This window comes from Cibotium barometz, chromosome 10, assembly GCF_041138505.1.
Source record: "Cibotium barometz isolate CiBa-2024 chromosome 10, ASM4113850v1, whole genome shotgun sequence".
NCBI lineage: Eukaryota > Viridiplantae > Streptophyta > Polypodiopsida > Cyatheales > Cibotiaceae > Cibotium > Cibotium barometz.
Window position 1 is genome coordinate 55,391,754 of NC_141055.1, and position 7,659 is coordinate 55,399,412.

Below are 7,659 nucleotides of genomic sequence, written 5' to 3' on the forward strand. Positions count from 1 at the left end.
TTCATACAAAAACTTAACTATGTATATGAAGAGTGAAAAAAAATTAACCATGCATATGAAGGGCATGTACGTATTATTTTGTAACTTCTTTGCATACATTGATTGAAATAGATACTAATTTAAAACTTTACAATTTAGAAACTTTTATATTTGAACATAAATAAGTACCAACAATAAAGATTAATCAAACTTAATGTTTAAGCTTAGCACACAGTAATAAAGATTAATCAAACTTGATATTTAAGCTTAGCACACAGTAATAAAGATTAATCAAATTTGATATTTAAGTTGAGCATAGTAATAAAGATTAATCAAACTTGTTTAATTAAGGTTACTTGAAATCTTATCAAAATGGAGTTAGAATAGAGTTCTCATACTATTAGTCTATTTTTTAAGACATTCATTTGATAGCTCATTGACAAAGCCAATGTAGCTTTACATTAGAACCATGGTGACTAAGAAAAACAATTTTCATATGCAATGAGCTAATCTGATAATGGGTCAATGGATTACAATTCATTTCATGACATACTGTTGCCTTAATGGATCAATGACTTAACAGTTTCATTTCATTTGTAAATGCTTTAAGGAGAAACTGAAAGGTAACCTTTATGTTAGCCCTCTCTTAAAGGGCAAAGAAAAAATTATCCCCTTCACAGTGAAGGACAAATTTGAAAGAGACCTTCTTAAGAAAAAGGATACCCTACTTGCAAAAATAAACATTGGGGCAGACCCATGCTTCGCACATCTTTTGAGACCTTCAAATTCAAATTTTACCCAAATCTCCCCAAACCTCCAAGTTCTTGCCACATGGACGCTTTGTGAAACTCTTCCTTTATATAATATAATATAGAGAAGAGATATAGAGATGATGTAGGCTATTTACACTAAGTAGAATAATATGATTCATCCGCGTTCTCACAACCAAGTTAACTTACACCATGGGAGCATTAAACATAAGCATGCAAATTGCTCAAAACCATGCCTTCACATCACCATGACATCAACAACTTAATGTGGGAATGGAAAGCACACATGGGTATTTATTGCAAAGCATGAAAATTTAGCATTTTCGGCCAAGTCAACTAGTGCATGAGAATGCTCTATTAGCTTTCATGGCCTACACTTTCATAGATTGTTGCCTAAATGTAAACAGCTAAGATATAACCCCCAAGCGATCGAAAGGGAAATCATGGACCCCCATCTAGCCCCCACCTGTTTTACCAGCGAAGGCCCCTTGATTCCTGATGCTTTTGCTATTTCTACACGATCAATCATAGCATCGTGCTTTTGTTGCCCATTGACCCTTGCTGGCCCTTGAGTATTGTGTCCTTAAGGATATTCTGCCTCTCCAACCTAAAGAAATTGTAAGGATACCATCCACAACAACATTGTTATAAACGATTATTATATGCAATATACTATTGGTACAATTCTATCTTTATCAAACACAAATTATATTGAACTTTGATTTTCTCACCAAAAGTTTATAAAATTTGATCAATACTATTAAATCATGAATACAACTTTGAAGAAAACCACAATGGAAAAAGCTCAACATAGAGTAACCCATCCCTTGGTGGATAGTAGTGCGGTGGGGTCGTATGGATGTGGATAGAATCTAGGGTGGTGCTTTGGGGAGGTCACTTTATACATATATAACATAGCGCATTAATGCACAGAGGGGGCACGATTAATTTGGTAAATTTACATTGAGAACTTTCTAATTCAAAATCTAAACATGTATACTTACAAAAGGAGGGTTAACAATTATAGAAAAAAATAGAGGTATTTTAAATGCATGGTTACATGCATTTAAAATACATGCACATTGTTCAATTTAAGAGCTTACCTTTGTCGAAGCATGGTTACATGCACATTGTTCAATTTAAGAGCTTACCTTTGTCGAAGCATGTGTCATTGGGTCTTGTCTTCGAGTCACAAATGCAACTTTGCATTGTGGGTGTGGAAGCTCACTTATCGTATCCTCACTCCGTTGTCCCACTGGAATGCTCCTTACCAAAGTGGTGAAGGGAGCGCTCTCAATATCTAGATAGAGGCAAGAAGCGATTGGTCTTCACAGTGGTTCTCTCACAAAAGGCAAGGGAAGAAGAAGAAGCTAATGCAAGAAGAAAACCTACAATTAAACCTATATAGTATGCATCCATCAAGAAAGAAAAATTCAATGACATACAAGCAAGCAAGAAGAAGGAAGAAAAAGAGCTCGCACTAGGAAAGAAGTAAACTATTGCAAGGGAATGATTGTGTTTGCTTATTATCAAAAATAACTTATATACAAATGACTAGTTTTTACACTAGGTCGAACAAAATCACTTAAAATTTATTCATCCTATGTTAGTAGTTTTAAGCAACTATATACACTATGTTCATTGACTTTCCTTATTTGACATTAAACGCATGGTAAGATTGCTTTATATGTTCCAGCGCCATCTTATAAAAGTTAAGTGTCCGTTCACCTATGCGGGTAAGATGGCAAAGCATCGTATGGTAGGTCGGGCAGGTGAAACCATGTGTAACCAGAAGAGTGGTTAACATACCCCCCTTCCAAACGGTGATCATGTCCTCACATCAACCAAGTCAGTGGTGGTGAAGTTTCTATCAAGAAGTGGATGGTCTAGGATACACCATGAAGGTGGCGGGTCAAGGTTAAGTTGAATCTAGGGCAAAGTGGTAGGAAGCTTTAGGTAGTCTTGATAGTAAGCAACTTGCCAAGGCAACATGGAAAGTGATTTGGCAGTGTAGAGGTTCTTCATGTGCCAATCACAGGTCATGAGCCTGGGAAGGACAATAGGGAGGAACCATTATGGGGAAACTATCCACACATAACTCATAAACCCTACTAACTCGGAAGAACATTGGCTGAAATATGTAGGGGGACGCGCATGCATACTTTAGCCAAGTTTGGCAAAAGGAGCTCACCAATGTCTCCATTCCAATCAATACGATCACCCCCGAACTAAAGGAACCCGTTGATTCCCAACCTGAACTTCAAAAGCTTTACTGCTCCATGCACAAGGCATGCAACAAAAAGTTAGCATTCGCAAAAAAAGAAGCCAAAAAACTGATAGAAGAAGAAAGCGCTAAAGCTGAGGAGACTAAACAAGTCCCCAAGCACTTCATGACCTTTAAGAGGCCAATTGTTTTTACAATATGACTTGGCCCAAAGAACCCATGATGGAGAGCCAGGGACCTCTTATGATGGTCCAGCCCAAAGTTAAAGAAGTTAACCTAGCAAGCCCAGGCGAGGATCCAAGGCCCATCTACATAGGGAAGACCTCTCAGAGCTGAAGAAGAAAAAGGCATGGTCGATCTTCTCATAGAATTTCAAGATTGCTTCGCACGGAAGTACACGGACATGAAGGGTATACCTCCAAATGTGGTCAAACATACCATCCCCATGGTAGAGGAAGTGAGACCAGTAAAGCAAAGGGCATACCCTATGAACCCTAAATACTCCAAGATGGTCCAGGAGGAAATAGAAAGACTTGTAGACAATGGATTCATCTACGAGATAGAGCACACAGAATGCATGTCACCCATAGTAATATTGCCGAAAAAGAACAAAAAAGTGCGAGTGTGCATAGACCTCAAAAAAGTCCATTCCGCTATAATACGGGATCACTATCTGTTACCCTTCATGTAGCATGTGCTCGAGAGAGAGTTGCAAGAAAGGAAGCCTACAACTTCCTTGACAGATTCTTTGGATACAACCAAGTGTTGATTAACCCAAAGGATCAACATAAAATAGCCTTTGCAACCAAATGGGGCACGTATGCATACCGTGTCATGCCATTTAGGCTGACCAATGCCCCAGGCATCTTTCAACGCCTAATTTGCACGGCCTATAAATCCTAAGGAATATCTTCAAAAATTCCTTGTAGTCTTTTTTGGATGATCTCTGTGTGAATTCTACTTGGAAAGCATATTTAGAGTGTTTACGGAAAGTGCTAGAGAGATGCCTACTCTACTTTGCATCTCTCTTTGAGTCGTCTCAATCCTCTTAAATGCCAATTTTGGGTTCGGCATGGAGTAATCTTGGGACACATTGTCTCAAACATGCCATAGTAAGGTGCGAATCATTCTCTAGCACCGTCGACCAATTTCAAAGGAGTCCAGTGCTTCATGGGACATTGCTCGTCCCCTCTATGGACTTTAATCATTTTTTAATGAACGAAGGAGTGCCAATAGGCGTATAATACCCTGAAGAAAGCCTTGGTGAGTGCTCCCATCTTGAGGTCCCCCAATTGCGACATCATATTTCACATTCACATCGATGCCTCCACCTTTGTAATTGTGTGTGTATTGGCTCAACCCAACAACCTTTGTAATTGGGTGTCTAATTGGGTGTGTACTGGCTCAACCCAGCGAACACAATAGGGATTTCCCTATTAGCTTTGCCAGCCAAACCAGGCAGAACGAAACTACACCACCACAGAAAGGGAGGGGTTAGCCATGGTCTACATGGTTAAAAAGTTTTGCCTATATCTTTTGGCAGCTAAGTTCATTTTCTTTATGGACTATTAAGCTCTCCTTTACCTTGTAAATAAACCCTGTACCACTGACATAATCACTAGATGGTTAATTATGCTCGAGTTTGACTTCACTGTCACGGTTTCTGAATGGGGAGAGGAAATTGCACACTTCCTTGTAATGGCCTACCCACTCACCCATGCTCGACAAAGACTACGTCTCATTAAAAATACTACCCCTTTACCAGTTGATTTGCTGGAAAACTCTACAGAGAAGGGAAAGACATAATCGTAAGATGTTGTGTCCACTAAGATGAATATGTCTTTCTTCTACAGCAAGCCCACTTTGCAAGTACTGGTGGACACTTTGCAATAGCAGACATTACTGCTCGCGCAAAATCCTCACATCAGGACTATGGTGTCCCACCGTAATGGTGGCATATGCTATAGAATATATCAAATGGTGTGATGAATACCAATGAGTGGCAATCCCATGATTTAAGAACAGAATGCCCCTGAATCTGGTCATGTCCTTACAACCATTTGAGAAGTGGGGTATTGATTTCATAGGACCCATTAGTCCCGTAGCTCGGTACACTCAAGCTTGATACATCATAACGGCCACAGACTACTGCACTAAATGGGTCAAAGCTAGGGCTACCCACAAGGCTGACGTGAGATCCATAGCTAAATTCCTTTATGAATCAGTGATCACTCACTTTGGGCACCCTCTTGAGCTAGTGACTGACAATGGCATACACTTCATCAATCAAGTGATACAACTCTTGTTACAAGAATTCCTAGTCACCCTCCCCCTACTATATCCCCAAGCTAATGGCCAAGCCAAAAGCACAAATAAAGTCCTTTGTACCATCCTGGCTAAAGCAGTTGAGGCTAGGCCAAATGATTGGGAATAAAAGTTACCCGCCGCTGCACTTTGGGCGTATGGCACAGCATACAGGATAGCCACAAATGCAACACCCTTGAGTTTAACACATGGTACTAAAGCGGTCATGCTTATGAAGTTATTAGTACCTAGCTTAAGTATTGTGGTACGGAAGAAACTCCAGGAAATCTCTTGAGATGTTGCCTTTTCAAACTTGAAAATATGGATGAAACACGCCTTCTAGCTATGTACAATATGATTGTGGAAAAGGTAAGGTGTAAACAGTGGTTTAATGACCAACTCAAAGACAAGGAAATGAGTGAGCACGATATGGTCCTTCTCTACAGCACGAAAAACCACAAAAAGAAACTTAAATTCAAAGACTTGGGAACTTTCCTAGTCACTGAAATAACCCTACAAGGCACAGTGTGCGATGGCGAGATATTTCAATGGTAGCAAACTAAAACGCTACTATGGCCCACTCATGAAACCACATCACGGGCCATTCATGCCAAAAAAAAATAGTAAAAGAAACAACACAAAGAAATGAAAGAAACAGCCCAACGTGAAACAAAGAGTAGTTGGAAAAACTTAGAGGCAAAAACATTGTGGTGGTAAACATGGCCCAAGTAGCGGACCTCAAAGAAGAGGTCTGGGAGGTGAAACCCGTGCGGTTGTGGGGTTAGGAATGACCACCCGAACGTGTTTCACACAAAATTTGGCTCTCGTTAATATAGGCGCTAATCAAAATCTGATGTCCTATGACACATGGCACTCCCTTGGAAGGCCTCCATTAATGAACACCCTGGCCATGGTCACCATTATTGCCTCCACAACAATCGGTCCAATGTTTAGGCATACTCACAACTCTGTTTTACATTGGAAATAACCCCTTGGAAGGGAAATTTTATATGATGCCTACAGAAACAATGAACAAAGAGATCCTTCTAGGGCATGGATGGATGGAACACAACCGGTGTCAAATTGATTGGGATGCAAGGATGGCAACTGGCCTCCAGTCAAGTTAGAGTCCTGAGATAGATGAAGAACCCTTGTCATCCAATCACACACCCTAGGTTAATCACTTGCTTTCACTAAACACCATCACTCTGCTCTCCGACCAACACAAAACCATGCCACCTAAAAAGAGGCCCCTCCAAATAGTGAATACCCAATTGCCTCACTAAACCTCATTAACACCAAGCTCGGAAGCCCAAGCCCTCATCAAAGAAGCCACTACCACTGCTAACCCCACTAACAAGACTAACCCACCCCCAGTACAACTTCGGCCAAGAAGGCACACGATGCAAGAATCCTCACACCTAGGTGCCCAAGAAGCTCCTTGTAGCCCAAGGCTATTATGCAGGTGCTATAATTCTGTGGATTCCTTGAAGATCCACTTCCCAAACTCATGCCTTGACAAAACCAACTGCTCGTACCTCGAGACTACCCCCAATTTGATAGCCACAAGCCCACAAGGTACAAGAGAACCTCAAGCGAAAACCTTTCACCACACGAGGCCGAACCATCATCACCAACTACCTCGGCCTCGCCCCGCAACTACTTACAGTTGGATACCTAAGCCTCTCCTACAAGCTCAACACTTCTATGAAGGCAATCGACAAATTTGGGTCTCGTGAACAATTGAGGTGAACAATTGAGGTACACTATCCCTACTCCTGTGATTTCGGAACCGTAAAAATTTCAATGGAAGCCCAAGATAGCCTCCATTGCTACCACCACTACTACCACATGAGAAAAAGGGAAAGCAAAACTTCAAGAGAACACCTTGACCATCCAACCCTACTCCCCACTATCCTCGCCCCCGATAATGATGTACCTTCAACTTCGACTACTCCACCACCCCTTATCATCCGACTCCCCCGGTGCTCCCCCCACTCAACCCCTTACTTCTCCAACCCTAGCTTCTCCCTCACATGAAGCCTACAAGCGCCCGACAAAGCTACCAACCTCACCAAAACCTAATTGGAGCCGCCTTCTCACTTTAGCAAATTGGGCAAGGAGTCAGTAGTACAAAAACCGCAATGGGGTGCTAGCTACATAGCTTTAGGGTACAAAACCTATTTACAAGGTGCCCAAAACAAAAGAATGAAGCCACGGCCGTTCACTCATGAAGACACGGCCATACCCTCATGAAGCCACAGTCGTTCCTTCCTCATCTGCTAAGACACGACTATTCTCTTGTCAAAGGCTCAAACATGGTAAGCCATGACCGTTCCTTCCTCATTTGCTAAGACACAGCCATTCTCTTATCAAAGGCTC